Source organism: Camelus bactrianus, chromosome 8 (assembly GCF_048773025.1).
Source record: "Camelus bactrianus isolate YW-2024 breed Bactrian camel chromosome 8, ASM4877302v1, whole genome shotgun sequence".
Classification (NCBI taxonomy): Eukaryota; Metazoa; Chordata; class Mammalia; order Artiodactyla; family Camelidae; genus Camelus; species Camelus bactrianus.
Genome location: NC_133546.1, coordinates 27759188 through 27776406, shown reverse-complemented (window position 1 = coordinate 27776406; position 17219 = coordinate 27759188). Strand labels below are relative to the sequence as shown.

The 17219-nt window shown below is 38.9% G+C and overlaps 1 protein-coding gene across 2 annotated transcripts in view; it reads right to left on the bottom strand.

Annotated features, from left to right (window-relative positions):
* MOXD1 (monooxygenase DBH like 1) overlaps positions 1-17219 on the bottom strand; it is an 84378-nt gene that overhangs the window by 21873 nt on the left and 45286 nt on the right. The window lies entirely within an intron of this gene.

Genomic DNA, 17219 nt, shown 5'->3' with positions numbered 1-17219 from the left:
TTAGAATTTGGGAGAGGAAAAATACTGTAGTGATGTGCTCCTGTGCCACTGTTCAAATGAGAAGGAAACCTAGAAACCAGTGAATATAGAAGGAGTGGTGAAGTTGGTCCTAATATTGAAAGCGTGATCCAGGTGATTATGTGATTATGTTCCTTCCACTGTCCCTTCTCTAAGTTCCCTTCCGAACACTTGCTCACTTTGGTCCAGGAACTCAGAATGAGCTAAGCACATCCTAACATCCCAAAGCCTTATAATTTGCTCAGATAGGCTACAGGTGTTGCCATTGGTTACAAGGTTCGAACCTTCTGTTCCTCTGACAACGAAGATCTGGTGTGTTCCTAAATTTCCAAGAGTTTAGCTGTCTTAGAGGGAGGTCATCCACTCTTTGGCCTTTAGCCCTCGGATGCAAACAATGCATTTTTAAAAACCTTGCTTTAAACAGGCATGGAAAAGATAAAGTGTTTTCAGCTATTTTCTCCTAAGTCTTTCCATTTTGATTTTCTATATAGTTTGCCTCTTTTTTTTTCAAAATAGGAAAATCTAAGCAGCCACCGAGGGAAGAGGTAGCTAGTGGGTAGAGGTCTGAATGGGCAGCCAGGGGTTGGAGTTTTTAAATCCAGCTTTCTCTTGTGTTGCATAGTGAGTCATGCCACACCTAATCCACGTGTGCATTTTTAACATCATATTCACAGAAGACGACATCGCACATGGCTCTGTTTGCACTTGTCTCGCCTCTGAAGGATTGTATACCCTAAAGACACAAACTATTTTCTATTTTGCTTGAAAATGACAGTTATTGTTCAAGCTTGGCTGCATAATACATAACAAGTACACAGAAGGGCAGTCTAGGATTTCTGCGAAATTTTAGTTTCCACATCTAGTTTGAGCTTTATTGTGAGACTTTACTTATTTGGGCACCAAAGTACGCCAAGGTGGGCACACTATGCCCACAGTGAACCATTCAGGCACATGTGAGATTTTTGCTAATTGCCTTCTAAGTTCAGGGAGAACATACAGGCTGTACTGAGCTCTTCAAGGTAGGTCCTGGGCAGGAGGCGTCAGGCAGCTACAGAAACTAGAGCTCTTCATCCAGGCACAGCAAGAGGGCGTTAAGAGAGGGTGGGTGCGGAGTTGAGTGATGCTGGATAGTGTCTCTCTTAAAGGAGCTTCACATAAACGTCTTAAAAAAAAAAAAACTTTAAGAACAAGTGCTTTTATCCCCCTACTTTTTTAGCATTTTTGAAGTATAGTTGATTTACAATGCTGTGTTAGTTTCCAGTATACAGCACAGCGATTCAGTTATACACATATATATATATCCTTTGCATTTTAGGTTACTACAAGCCATTGAATATAGTTCCCTGTGCTATACAGTAGGACCTTGTTGTTCACCTGTTCTGTACATGGGAGTTTGTATCTGCCAATTCCAAACTCCCAATTTATCCCTCCCTCCCTTCCACTCCCCCCGTAACCAGAAGTTTGTTTTCCAAGTCTGTGAGTCTCCTTCTGTTCTGCAGATGAGTTCGTGTCATTTTTTAAGATTCTACATCTGAGTGATATCACATGACATTTGTCCTTCTCTGTAGGACAAATTTTTTATGTCTAAAGGAAGTGCTAAAATCAATGCCAAGTCGCCAAGCTGACAAGGCACTCTAGGTACAATAATAGTAACATCTGTCTTTTACTTAGCACCTACTATCTGCCAGCCACTCTTGAGTCATTAGACATCTTTCATTTAATATTTACAACAGTTCTATAAGGTAAATGTTATTGTCTCCATTTTACAGATGAGACAACTGACACTCAGAGGATTAGACAGCGAGTCCTAAGTACCGTGGCTAGGAGGTGGTAGATGGGGATTTAAAACTAGGCTGGTCTGTCTCACAAGGTCAGGACTCTTCTGACTGCAACACATTCTTGGAGGAAGATATGTTGGAGACGCACCAATGACCTTGGAAGTTGCTGCCAGTGTGCGGGAGGATGAAAGTTTTCACACAAGGCAAGTTGCCGATGGCTGTCAGCAATGAGGGTGATGACAGCACGCAGCCAATGCCAGGAGGCACTTTTGGAGCCACTACCAAGAATCTCCGTGCAGCACTGCCATCCAGGGAGCAGTGCCAGACGGGGAGTGGTACGCCTGGGGAGTCTCCTGCCCTCCTGGCCACCCAGATCATGTGCCCTTGGCCACTGGGGAGAAGAGAGACCCGTGGCCTGTAACTATGCTCTCTCTTAAGGAAGGCAAATACCAAGGTCGCTCCTCGAAACTTAAACGAAGGCTTCAAGGAGAATTAAATTGTAACCCAATCTCCAGACTACAGACTGATAGTACAGCCTAGAAAATGAGGATTTCTGGACAAAAATCCACTCCTAAAATGACATGGAAACTTTCCACATTCAAACCTAGGTGCTGACCATAGGAAAATATAAGAAGCTTTGGAAGAAGTGAATCCCTTAGAAAAGTAATTGTTTTTGCTATTGTGAGATGAAAGAGACAAAGTAAGAAAGAGAAGCGCCTGAGAATGTTATAAAGAGATTACTACAGTAAGAGGACGTAGATGCGGGAGAAGAAATGGGTTATCAGACTCCTGAAAATAGGTGAATTTCTTGATACAGAATTTTATGATGATCAAGGAGGTTGACTGAGACACTAAGAATGTTCCTGTGGATGGGAATAACCAGTTTAGAGCAGGGCACAAGTTCCAGGGAATGGGAGCACCTTGATTAGAGCGGGCCAGGGCCACTGGCTCCCAGTACCCAACATAGAGAAGAATTTCCCACAAAGCTTCCTGGCATGCTCATGGAGCTGAGTGATGCCAACGCCCTGCTACCTATCCCTAAATGACAGCCACACGTTCTCTTCTGCTGCTACGACCAGTGCCACAAACACTGAAGCAGTCACAGGGTGCATGGTTTCCCCTCTGTTGTGACATTCTTCTTCACCCCGAGTAAGGCTGAGGAAGAGACTGGCAAGCACCATCTGAGGAAGGAGAGAGGCGCACAAGGGCTCCATGACCCACACTGCTTGCTGACTGAATGCAAGCATTAATCACTCGTCTTTCTTGTGCACTTGGTAACGGTCCACAGGAAAGACCTTCCCTTTTGCATCGCTGCCTTCTTTGAAACAATGGTGGAGTTAATACATTTTAGTATTCAAATATTTCTGAGACAAGTAAGGCTGTAATGAATCTGAGCTATAAGAGGCAGCATTTAAAAAGGATTTCCTATCTTGGTTACTACTTCATAGATGTCACATTATTATCACAATCAAAACAAGAATGCCAAAAGTTGCCTCTATTCAGAAAAATATTAAAATAATAGGAATTGTCAAAGAGGGTCATGGCATTATAAAGTATACAGATATAGATAAATTGATATTCCTGAGACTGCAATGAACATTTTATTAAATTTTGCTTTAGGTAGACTATCCGGTGGCAAAAGAAATAAATACAAAGAAATATTTTTTTTAAATGCCTGTCGTGGGGAAGTGCAGTGGTAGATCGCATGCTTAGCATGCACAAGGTCATGGGTTCGATCCCCAGTTCCTCTAGTAAATAAATAAATAATAATAATAAATAAACCTAATTACCCCCCCCCAGAAAAACAAAACAAAACAAAAATGCCTATGAAAGTGGGTGGCAATGATACACACACCTGATGCCATATCAAACTGTGTTATTGATCACAGTGTTCATGTACACAGGTAGGATTTACAGATCTAGGCAGATGACAGGTCTGCACGCCCACTTTCATACATAACAGAGGCTGGGCAAGGATGGTCTGGCAGCTGTGGGTTATGTTAGCCTGGTGCATAGTAAGGGAACAGCCCAGGAACCAAAACACAGATAAAAAGAGAGAGAGACTTCAACTTGAAGGATTTTGGAGAGGAAAAAAGTCCCCCCCTTAGTTCAAGAAACTGGAACTTTAGGGGTACTCTTGAGAGGACTTAGCATTAAAAAAGAGAAGGAATAAATAAAGAGCTTCTAAATAAGCATAGCCAAGACCAAGGTGGAAATTAACAGCGACCATAAAACTGAAACTGGACATTGAAAAGCCCCAAATATTTATACTGTTCCTTGTGACTCCATCTTCTCTCACCCTCTTTAACCAGGTCAAAGCACAGTCCCTGCCACACAGACTGCTAGTAACTACTTGCTGAGTGGAAACGAAGTGAATACTATCTTTTCCGTGAAGACAACAACGAGGAGGCTGAGTCATCAAATGCACTGCCTCCGAATTTCCTGATTGTCTCAACTCCAGTGACCCACACTGCACCCCACTTCACCATCCCAATCCTGTTGTCCTGCCTTGTACTCAATCACCCAGGACTGCGCTCCATTTGAAACTCTCTCGCCCTCTTTCCTGCTCTTTAAGTGCCTTCACATCTTTCCAGTCACTCAACCCATCACTTTTCCCCCGGAGGCCACTTGAACCACTTACTCACGAGCCCCTCACAATTGACTCGGATACTTAAAACTGTGGGTCAGTCCCATATCCTGCTCCTTCTGATCCACCACATGCGATACCAGAGATAATTTCACAACGTTCATAAAAGATCTCAAAATTCATGATTTGCACTATTGCCTCCATGCATCAATCTTTCTTTATTTTGCTGTGTGTTCTGTTCCTTGGCTATGGATGGGCATCACGTGTTCAGTGCTTGGCATAAGTTCCAGGGGATGGGAGCACTTTGTTCCCATTGAAAACCTTTAAAAATCTACAGATACCTCCTAAGCAGCACTCAGTCAGTGGCTCAATTGCTTTAGTAACAATTATTTGGGTAAGAATTTCTATCTACTCTGTAGTTGCAAGAGGGCAGAGCTAGGGATGAAATTTGACGCAAAGGACACAATATGATTAAAAAGTCTAAAATAACAGGAACCCATTCTATGTATTCAAAAATGTATAAAAATTATGTTAAGTAATAAAATGATCCAAAGAATCTCACTTGGTGTCATCTTAGTCTATAGGACAGAATAAGATGGGGGATAAGACACACACACACAATAAAACCTTCTAAGCATCTCAGAATTCCATAGAACTTTGAATCAAGCCCCTACATCTGAACCAGAAGTAACATCTTAGAGGACATGTACGCTATCTTTCTGCCACTGAAGGTGGTGGGTCCTTGAGACACCTGTCCCTGCCTGTGGGTCTCCTTTTAGCGACACCTGTTGTGGAGCAGATTCAGTTCCAGAAGGACTTCTCCACAAAGCCATTGAGTATTGGCAAACTTAAGAATGCACATGTTTTCACAACTTTTAAATACCAATCACCTCAACAATAGCACTGGCAGAAAGATAGATATATTGCTTAATTCCCTTATTCTGGGTTGAGCAGTGTTCTTCCAAAATGTCCTCCTGGAACCTCAGCATACAACTTTATTTGGAAATAGGGTTTTTGCAGATGTAATTAGTTAAGATGAGTTTACACTGGCTTAGAGTGGGTCCTAAATTCAATGACTCAATGACTAGGGTCTTTACAGAAGAGAGAGGAGGAGATTGTGGCTCAGACACACACACACACACACACACACACACACACACACACAAAGATGGTCATGCAAAGACAGAGGCAGAGATAGGAATCAAGTTGCCACACCAAGCAGTGCCAGAAACCATCAGAAGCAGAGAGAGCCAAGGAAGCATTCTCCCCTAGAGCCTTCTGAGAAAGCATGTCCCTGCCAATGCCTTGATTTTGGACTTCTGGTTGCCAGAGCTCTGAGAGAACAAATTTCTGCTGTTTCAAGGTACCCAACTTGTGGTCATTTACTATGGCAGCTCTGGGAATCTAATACATCCTCTAATCTCAATTTTGTAATCAAAAACGAACAATTTGCAGATTTGTTTATACCCAGGTCATGGTTGTTTCGGTATTTGTGACATAAACTTGTCACGAATATACCTTGTTTCCTCTTATTTGAATAAAGTCTGTAGATTAGTTAATAACATTGTATTAAGGTTAATTTCCTGGTTTTGACAATCCAACTAAGGAAATGCAGGATGTTAGCATTTAGGGAACTCTGTACTATTTTTACAACTCTTCCTGTAAGTCTGAAATTATTTCAAAATACAAAGTGCAAAAAAAAACCTCATTATCTATACTAAATATATGTGTTATCTTGTTTCATTTTTATTTGTGGAGGGTGAAAAAAATGGGAGAAGAAATGCCCCTCTTGACTTGTCTGAGTATACTGCGCTCAGTCAGAAAAACAGGAGGTTGTTACAGCTCTTAGGAGCAATTTTCCTATACTTACTCTTCCAAGTCTACCCATTTAAGATGTGGCTTGTTGAAACATGAGTGGAACACAGCTCTCCGAAACCAACTTGTAATTCAACAAATTGAAAATTAAAACAAAAGGAAAGAGGTGATGGGTGGAATCTGTAATGAGCTAGAAAGTCTGTAAATCCCCATCACTTTTCTTCCTGCCCGTTCTTGTTCCTGGCATCCTGCTTTACATACCTACCCGAGGCACAGGTTGCTGTCCATGTAACAGCCGGCAAACCATCTCTGACAAAGGTTATCCAAAGGGCAGCAGGCTCAAAAAGCAATGCTGCCTAAGAGGACATTTCACCAGAAGCAATGTAGGTAGATGATTATGTGGTCACGTGACTGTGGTAGCACAGGGGTATCCGCTCTCCCTTCCCCTTTCTCCCTCTATCTTCACCCTAATGAGGAGAGCTCTTTTAGAATGACAATGCATCCCACTTTAAAAAGGCAACCAAATTAAGCAAAAGAATGCTATCACTGTCCCACAGGTCAACTATGAGAAAGGTCAGGGTTCAAAGCAAAATCTGACTTGCTGATATGGTGTCAAGGAGCCACAGCTTGAATGGACTTGGCAGCTAAAGCTCAGGAAGTCATGGTCAAATTGGATGAAAATAAATAAAAGAAATGAAGAAAAGGGAAAAACTGAGGGAGAAGAGACTTCTGGGAAATAATTCACCCTCTACTGCAATCCTGAATTCTCATAGGAACAATCGTCTTCATGCATGCCCAGGGACAGATACCCAATCCATCCATCTTTTCTTGGGGTTTTCAAACCATGAAAAAGAACCCATTGCCCTCTAGAAGGTGGAGACTGTAGAAGAAGCCAGCATGTAGTGAGATACAATAAAGTCAGCACACAGAAAATTACCAAAGACAAGACCGTCCTGGCAGAGTTTCAATACTTAACTTAAGCTGTTCCTGAAACCAGCTGCATCTCTGCCATTCTGTGTCTTCTTTATTCAGATTTTCCTCTTATTTCATAAGTCAGTACATTCCTTTCTATTTCCTAAGCTAGTTCAGGTTAGGTTTCTGTTACTTGCAACCAACAGTCCTGCTTAATAATCACATAAGTAACTATATATCATCAATTCATCAATATGTGTGTGCATTTATGTATGTGCTATCTGAAAATATCTCTTTTTTTCTCTTAGGTAACTGGCCACATGAAATTACTTTGCTTTTGTTTTACTCTTTCATTTTATTTATTATTCTTAATTGGATCTGGATAAGCTAATAACAAAATTACTTCAATGAAATGCCCTTGAAAGGCAATATTGGGGAAAAAAGTCACCCCCTCTAAGATACATAAATGTCTCTCTCCCTTGCTTACTGATTCCTGAAATTCCACACAGACATTTACTATTAAGGCTGTTTTACTTGGTGAATATGGAAGTACCCTTGAGAGAGGTAAAATATGACCTCCAGTTACTTATTTATGAATGTGAATTAATTATGTACTTTTGCCAAACACTTCAAGAATATTAAAAAAAAACCCAGAAAATTACCTTTAAGAAAGTTTATAACACAGCATGCTTATTGTACATATTGTTCTTTGAATTTTTAATAGATTATTCATGAACCCTAAGGTAGCTTCTGGCCCTATATTTATATATTAATTTTTGGTTAACTGAGATATTTAATCAACTGGAGACCAACTAGCTACTCTAAGAAAATTTAAAATAACACATATATGGCCAGCAAGGAGAGGTGGAAAGACCTGGAGGTCTGGAGACCAAGTTCACCTCCTCGCTGTGGAGGTCACCAACCAGCTATGTGACACAACCTTGAGCAAGTCACATCACACTAGCTCTGACTTTCCATCAGGCTCTAAGGCTTTAGTTTATATAGAGACTAGACAAATAAATATAAATATTATATTCATTTAATCCTCAAAACAATCTAATGTGCTTAGGTAGTAGAATTATCACACATTTTATAGAAATGGAAAATAAAATGCATATAAATTAAGAAATTGTCCAAGTGTCAGAGTCCTGATCTGACCTCTGGTGGCCTGGATTGGGATTCGATTCAGTGTTCCTAGCCACCACACTGATGTACTGGCTTCTTTATTGGCAGGGCAGGAGATGGGATAGTGTCTGTGCTCCACCAAGGGCATTTTAGGTCCCTGTAGCCTTCTCTGTGTACCCATCATCCAGGTTCTGGTGCCTAATTTCTAATTACTTGCACCTGAGACTTTCCTCAGAGGTGCCATCTCGAACTCATTTTGTGAAGAGCAGGAAGTGCCAGAAAATGCACATTCCTCTAGGACAGGTGACAAGCAAAAGTGTATCAATATCCAACTGTCTTGTGTCAAATGGGACAACTCAAAACATGCTTTATGTTATCCATGGGTGCCATGGACTGAATATTTGCATTCCCGGCCCCCCCAAATTCATATATTAAAATCCTAACCTGCAAGGTGATAGTTATATAGTTATTAGAGGTGAGGTTTTGGGGAGGTGATAGGTCATGAGGGTGGATCCTCATGAATGGGATTAGTGCCCTTATAAGAGACCCAGGGAACGGCCTTGCTCCTTCCTTCATGTGAGGTCACAGTGAGAAGATGGCCATCTCTGAGCAAGAGGCTCACACCAGACACCAAAGATGCTGGCGCCTTGATGTTGGACTTACCAGCCTCCAGAACTGTGAGAAATACATTTATAAGCCATCCGGTGTATGGTATTCTGTTAGAGGAGACTCAGCGTGTATGGTATTCTGTTAGAGGAGACTCAGCGGGCTAAAACAATGGGATTAGATTAAACCTGGAACTACAAGGCAGTCACATCCTTGCTTGGCTTCTTCCCCTTCCCCAGCCTTACTCTGCCCCCTACTGTTTTCTTCTGGTACTTCCTTAATCAATCCTTTCTACATAAATCCTAGTCTCAAAGGACTGCCCCTGGGAACCCAACCTAAGACAAGTAGCATAATGGAAGAGCATTTTTCAGACCACATTTTCTTGGGTTTGAATCTTACTCCATCACTTTCTTATCTGTTTGTTTTTATTTAAATGTATTTGACATATAACATTCTGTGCATTTAAGGTGTACAACATGTTGATGTGATACATTTATATATTGTAATATGATCACATCAAACTTGCTGAAAGACTAGATCTTAATTATTCCCACCACAACAAAGAATTGATAATTTTGTGACTTTCTATCTCTGTTTCCTAGTTGCTTAAAGTCTCTATCAGAAAATCAGTGATAATGAGGTTTACTTACAAGATCACTTGAGAATCAAACAACTTGCACACATAAAGCAATAGACACCTTGTAAATGCTCAAAAAGTGAGGTATTATTATGAGTTGGAGTCCAGGCTTTTTCAAATATTTTTAACATTTAACATAGATAACTAGCAAACTATACAAGTAGTCCACTTACAAATTCCAGTATTTCAAAATCTAATTTTAAGGCTTATATATTATAAATATTCAAGTAGAAAATATTGCCATGGTCAAATGTTTTATTGCAAAATATATAATCATATGAAATACAAACTTAGGTACAACATGTCAATTTACTTAAGATTTGAGTTTCAAGTCTGTATGTATAAGACTGAGATGAATGTTCTCTACAGAGATTTTTTCCTGAAATACCACCTCCCTCCTTTCTCCAAAAGAAACTTTGCTACATTGACACACATGTGTGTTTGTGTACAGTTTTGGATATAACCTGTCCTTACCATATTGCTCTGAAAATCTTTTCTCTCAAAGAGATGGCCTCCATTCATTCATGTATGCATGCACTCAACTAATCAAATAAAATTAAAAAAAAAAAAACACCTATATCTACGCTTCTGTGTGCTCTTTGTTAGGTGCCAAGGGAGGAAACAAAGATGCACCGTACATGAATTTGACAGTCATATGGTTCATATTCTAGAATAGTAGAGAAGCTAAGGCCAGAGAATGATACTTTTTGGTTACCTTCCAGCATCAATTCCCCCAGAAGACCTTCCTACCAGAATCCTGAATTGCTTAGCTACACCATTGGGCTAAAAATGATTCCTACTGCCCCCGAGTGGCCTAAACCCATTCACGTGACCCCATCCTTGACATGAAGTTAAATTAGTCAAATCACAGGGACCTGTACATCGTGGCTGACAGAAGAGTCGTCCTCTCCTTTCCCCAAGATGTGAAAACGAAAGTTTATATGAGGAGTTGAGGCTGCCATTTTCCTACCATGAGGGAAAACAGACAAAAGATCAGGACAACACAATGGTAATGGCCAAGCTCAGAATGAAGCCGCGGCTCTTGAATCGTCATACATTTCTGGACTAAGGGATTTGCTTGAAATAAACCCAAGCAACACTCAGCTGAAATAAAAATGGGTTTGATGCTGACAGTAATTGTCAATGACAATTATAGTCTTCAGTCACCCTTTATTTGTTTCTTTCCTCTCTTTAGACAATGAAAACTGAGATGATTACTCAAATCTGGATTAAGTTAGACACTTGGTTAAGACTTCGGTCTACTTCTGAAAAAAGCAAATAAAAAGAGCTCCCAAAATAACTAATAGCTGAGTCTCTGGTTTTACAACATATTTGAAAATCTTCTTTTTTTTTTCATGAGAACACTGAATATTTAGAATATGCCAAAGCAGTATGGCTCATCCAGTTTCATATTTCTCATCCTCAAAATATCCTTCAAGCTCCTTTCCAGTCATAGCATTCATCCTAGTCCACATCTCCTGTACATCCTATCTTAATTCTACCAGCAGCCACCTGCTTTTCTTCTTAAATGTTTAGGAGCTTGCTTTCTGGACCATACTCCATATCAGCCAAACAATCTTAACAAGTCAGCACTCTTCACCTCGTTAATCTGAATAATATTCGATGGCTCCACACAACCCAACCTGCATCTGATCAAGTCCACACTTCTTTCTCTGACATTCAGGGCCCACTTTCATTGGCTGCATGTTACCTACACAGTCCCATAAGCATGAATTCTCAGCCATAGGAATCACTTCCCTTTATGCACCATGTTTGTTCTTACCTTCTTATTTCATTAGTACTGTCTTCTCCACCTAGTACATTCTCCTTACTCAACTTTGCTTATTAAAATCCTACTTGTTCTTGAAAGCCCACGTTTTGTTTTCCCTGGATGCTTTCTCTGATTATTTTGGCTTGCATTTTCCTTGTTTCTCTGAACTTCTTCTGGGAGGCAGTACCATGTGGTAGCTTGAAGCCAAAGATGTGGTTTGGAATCCAACGTCTTGCACTTACCAGCTGTGTGACCTGAGGCAAATTACTTAACCTTACTGAAACTCAGTCTTCTTATTCATGAAATGGAAACACAAATCAACTTTTAATCCATGATAAAAGGTAAAGGACAATATGTATATAGCACATAATAATTTACAGTAAGCAACTAAAAACTATACTCAGTGCTGTACAACTTAGCAAATCTATCATTTTTTTTTAATTGGATGCACTTATTTCTTACCTGAGTTTTTTCTCCCTACTCGGGGTAGCAACTCATTGTTTTACCACTTGTTGACAATTCATTACATGGAGCAGACTTCTTCAAAGCCTTTATTATTTCTGTGCATTGCAATTAAGAAAACAGAACATCAAGACTAGATACTGCTAGTTATTCTTTGGCATGAGATTGCTTACTTACATCCTTATAAGCATGAGCTGTTTTTTAACAATAAATTGATTTTTTTCAGATTAAACCTGTATTTCAGATTCTGGCAATTCATGGAATCCAAACTACATACAGTTTATATAAAGTAGACATGATTTGCTACTTCATACTGCAGAAAAATGGTTTACAGAACTTATCCAATTGTGCTGTTGGTCAGTGCGTGCTATTCAGTGCAACAATATATTCATCAAAGGTGTGAGTGTATCTGGATTTCTGCCAGTCCTATGCAAGGTAAAAGACACAACATGGACCAACATGTTCTATGGAGGATATAAACTTCAAAATGGGGGGTATCTGATAGGAACATAGTTTCACATCACAGAGTGACAGGGAGACAGAACCGCATGGACACTCCAACTTTATCTACAGGGACCCATCCTCCTATGGTGGACAAGTGGACCAAAGGTTGACAGAGGAAAACATTATAGAGCTGAGTATTGGAAGCAATACTCATCTGAGCAAAGATAAGTAAACATTAAATTACCACAACAATGAGGAAAGTATTTGCAACATTTATATCAAGCAAAGAGCTAATCCCCTTGAATACAAAAAAGCTCTGATAAGACAAACAAGCAAAAACGGGCAGAATTACATGAAAAATTCACCACAAAGAGGTACAAGCAGTTACAAACATAGAAAAAGATGTTAAAAGTCACTCATAATTAAATCAATGAAGAGGAAAACATACTCTTTCACCTATCAGACTGGCAACACACGAGAAGTTTAATAGGCAATATCAGAGAGTGTTATGGACTGAATTAACGTATCCCCCCAAATTCATCCATTGATGTCCCAGTCCCCAAAGTGACTGTATTTGGAGACAGGGCCTTAATGGAGGTAATTAAGGTTAAATGAGGGTATTATACACTAGGGCCCTGATCCAATAGGAATAGTGTCTTTGTAAGAAGAGACAAGAGAGTGCTCTCTCTCTCGTTTTCCTCTTTCTCTCTCTGCCATGTGAGGACACAGTGAGAAGCAGTCACAAGCCAAGAGACGAGGCTTCAGAATGAAACCACCCTTGCTGGCACCCTGATCTTGGACCTTCCAGCCTCCAGAACTGTGAGAAATTTCTGTTGTTTAAGCCACCCAATCTATGGTATTTCGTTATGGCAGGCCTAGTAGATGAATACAGAAAGAATGTAACAGCATAACACTGGAAATATTTAATGTTATAAATTAAATGATATTAAATTTAGGCAGTGGGCTACCCACACAGTCATTAAAGGGTAAGATAGATCTATACATGCTGAAGTGAAACATCTTCCGAGAGACACTGTTAAATGCAAAAAGCAAGTGTCAAAATTTATAGTTTGATTCTTACTGAAGTCTAAAAATACAAACAAGGAAAAAATATATGTAAAGAGAGAGGAATGAAAATATAAACAGAAATAGACATAAAGGTATATGGCTGCATATGTATAGAAAATTTCAGAAAAATAAAAGAAAATATTAATGATGGCTGATGAAACGTGGAACTTGAATGGTAGAGGTTGGAGCTTTTTGCTTTTCACTTTAGGGACTTTTGCATTTCAATTGTTTACAGTGAACAAATATTCATTTTATGATATATTTTAAAAATTCTGTTGTCATCACTTATTTGCTGAATGGTCCCTGACAAGGTAATTAACTTATGAGTCCTCTTTTCCGACCTCACAAGGTGATCATGAGAATCATCTGAGATATTGGAAATCCATGGTATGCACAAACATTCATCAAATGTTAGTTCTCATATTTCCCATCCATAACCTATCTATGATATTTCCTTGAACAGTACACACATATTGCATTTATGCTATGCTATTATACATATATGTATATTTATATTTAAATTACATATATTTGTATATTTATATTTATATATATATTTAAATGGAGTCCCCCCAAATCTTCAAACATGTTTATTTCCCTAATCTTGAGTGAGGGCAACATAGTCTATTTCTTCTCATAATTTTTTAATTTAAAATTTATTTAGAGTAATAATTGATCAGGATGGATTTGGGACTAAGTCTCCAGAACAAACCACTGTTTCTCTGAAAACCGAATTATAGTCTCTGAATTTGTAGGCCCTTAGAATAAGAGTTGTCTTCCCCAAACCTGCCATCAGGACTTTCCAGCTCACTGGCAGATGTCACTGTGTTGGCTTCACCTCTAAACAGACGCAGTTCCTGCTGGGAGGGTCCCACAAAGATACCCAGACCTGGCTTTGGTTCTGCATCAGACATTTTCTGTCTCCCTGGATTGTTTTTGCTTTTTGGTCTCCTTTGAAGTTACAGTTGTTAGTTCGCTTTTGTTGTTGTTGTCGTTGTGTGTGTGTGTGTGTGTGTGTGTGTGTTAATGGTTTAAAGGCCTAATAATTCCATCCATGAAAGGACAGGACTCAAATACTAACAGATGATCCTCGTGATAAAAAGCCACAGCCCCAAATTAGGGGAAAGGAAAAAAAACTTAGCTTTTCATTTAGTCCAATACAACTTACATAGAAAAATAACAGATTTAATTCTGCATATTTTAAAACTAACTCTTCAAAACTTGTTTTCACATCCTGAAACTTCTAGTACCTGTGTTTATATATTATTTATCATAACAATTTTGGCAGATTCAAATAAACTGTATTATTTTAGCATTTATTCATCATAATTTAAGGATAGTGCTTCCTGGAGAAACTTAATAAATGGGCCATCTTTTTTTTCCTCTTCTAGGATTAAGGAAATAATCATTGCATGACATTTTTTATTCCTTTAGGCATAGTTTAAAGATTTGATGTAATTGTAAGCAATACAAATGAGTAACACTGCTTCATGCAGAGTTTTATGTTGGATTTGATTTAGAGGTCTAGAATTCATCACTCTTTAAATTTAAATTAAATCTAAAGTATAGTCTATCTTGTAATGAAAGCAGGAGAAACCGATGTTAAGTGTTTTTCTCTAAGATACAAAATAATGTTGCTTTAGAGCTGGTAATAAATGCAGGTTTCCACATCATAATTCATTTCACTGAATGTTGGCCCTTTCTATGAAGCGTTTATAAGTAGCACAGCAGAACTGTTCAGTTCAGTCCTTAAATTAGACACATAAACCACAGTGCCACACATTCAAAGTTCATTTGCTTCAAGGATAAGAGAGATTTTCTGAACACTGTTTGTAATTCACCATCATTGACATGCCTCTAGATTTGAGTCACTCATCCAACAAACTCATAAAGCACAAACTGCCCAGGACTGAAGTTTTAAGGAGGAGCATAGCACAACTGTCCGGGGCTTAAGTTCTAAGGTCAGATAAAAAGATGAGTTCTGTGGGAAACATAAGTGCTATGGCATCAGTAATAGCTGTTTTTTGTATATAAATGTACCAAGCACATTATATATACTATCACATTTAATTTCATTTCATCCTCACACAATCCAGAGATAGGTATTATGCCTTCACTTTACAGACAAGGAAACTGAGACACAGTTAAGTCAACTGAACAAACTCACACAGCTGCTGAGTAGCAGGACTGAATTTGCATGCAGGGCTGCCTGGCTTCAGCCCCCCTTCTCTGGGAGACCAGGCCTGCCTCGCTATCTTACCCGCACAGGCTGCAATGGGGGTCTGGAGGGGGAGCTATGGTTAGAAAAGGAATTGGAATAAAGCTCAACATAATTTTGTACTTTTAATATTATAGTACTGCTTCGAAGACTCATTTGATTTTATTTATGGAGTTTGGCCCTCTGGTTGGAAAAGGGATAACAATAATGAAAAAGACGATGGCCTCACAGAATTTGTGATTAGCCATTACCACAAGTAAGAAATACATATAGTCTTTTACATTTCAGGAAATTTCAATAAATAAACGAATACCAGTGGATGGCTTCTGTAATTCTGGCTCCTCTCTTTGTTTCTTTCTTATTCTCTACGTGTTTAAACATGAGGCCTCCATAAAAAGAAGTCCTCCTTTATAGGGCAATTCCATGAAAAGGCGAAAACAACAAACAGGAGTGTCTCACTCCTGCCGTGGCTGAGTTAACACTGGTCTTCTGTGGGTGAGTCCCCACTCTAGGTGGATAACCCCTACTCCACGAAGCCTTTGCTTAGCACATAAACAGCATCACACTGAATTCACCTTTTCAAAGCCCTCAAGTCTCCTGCTGCCTTCCAGCTATTTGAATAAGTATGTCTTCTTCTCTGGATGTAGGTTTCTGGAAAGCAAAGCAAGTGTCTTATCAATCTTTGAGGTTATTTGCTTGCTCTTGATTTTGAAAAGTTTATATATAGAGAAAATAATAGAACATCATTCATATAACAACTACTCAGGATTAATGAACATATTGTCATTTTTACTTTGCTGTTCATCTTTGCCCCTACTAAATCCAGCACATTTCTCTGTTCTCACTCTGTTCTCTCAGTGGTGACCTGAATGGCAAACTCCAGCATTCAGAGTCTCAATGAAAACCTCAGGGGTCAGATTAGTCTTAACAGGCCTGATCTTCCTTTTTTCCTAAACACGGCAGCCATCTCCTTTCAATTCAACCTCAAATAACTCTTGCAATCAATACTTTTTATCAGAGTTTAAATATTCTAAAGTCTGCCATCATAGTAATTACACTAAAAATGGATCTACTTCTGAGAGAAACTTATAAAAAGCATAGGTTATTTATTCCATGTTCTTCTCCATCAGATAAAAGCCACATTCAATCTAATCTTAATAATTTACAACCTGCATAGGTATTCATATTCAAAGAGAAGTGTGCAGTTTCAGAAATGTGGCCCATTCTGACCTCAAACTTCTTCAAGACAACATTTTCTTTTCACTTTTATAAAGGTATACTTGACATACACTAAACTGCCCATATAGCAGTATAAAAATTGATAAATTTTAACATATGCACACATTCATAAAGCACAACTGAGATAATGAATACACCCATAATCCCCAAGGGTTTCCTCATGCCCTTTGGCAATCTCATTGTCTTGTCTCCTTGCTTCATTGTAATCCCCAGGAAACCACTAAATAGCTTTGTGTCACTAGAGATTATTTGCATTTTCTAGATATTATATCAACTACATTTTGCCTTGCTTCTGTCATTCAGCATAATTTATCAGATTAATCCATGTTGTTTTTATCTATCAGTAGTTCATTTTTATTTTTCATTGCTGAGTAGTATTCCATTGTATGGATATATCATAATTTGTTTATCCACTCACCTATTAACAGACATTTGAGTTGTTTCCACTTTTCTAGCTATTACAAATAAAGCTGCTATGAACACTTATTTATAAGTCTTTGATGGACATATGTTTTTATTACTTGAATATATATCCAGTT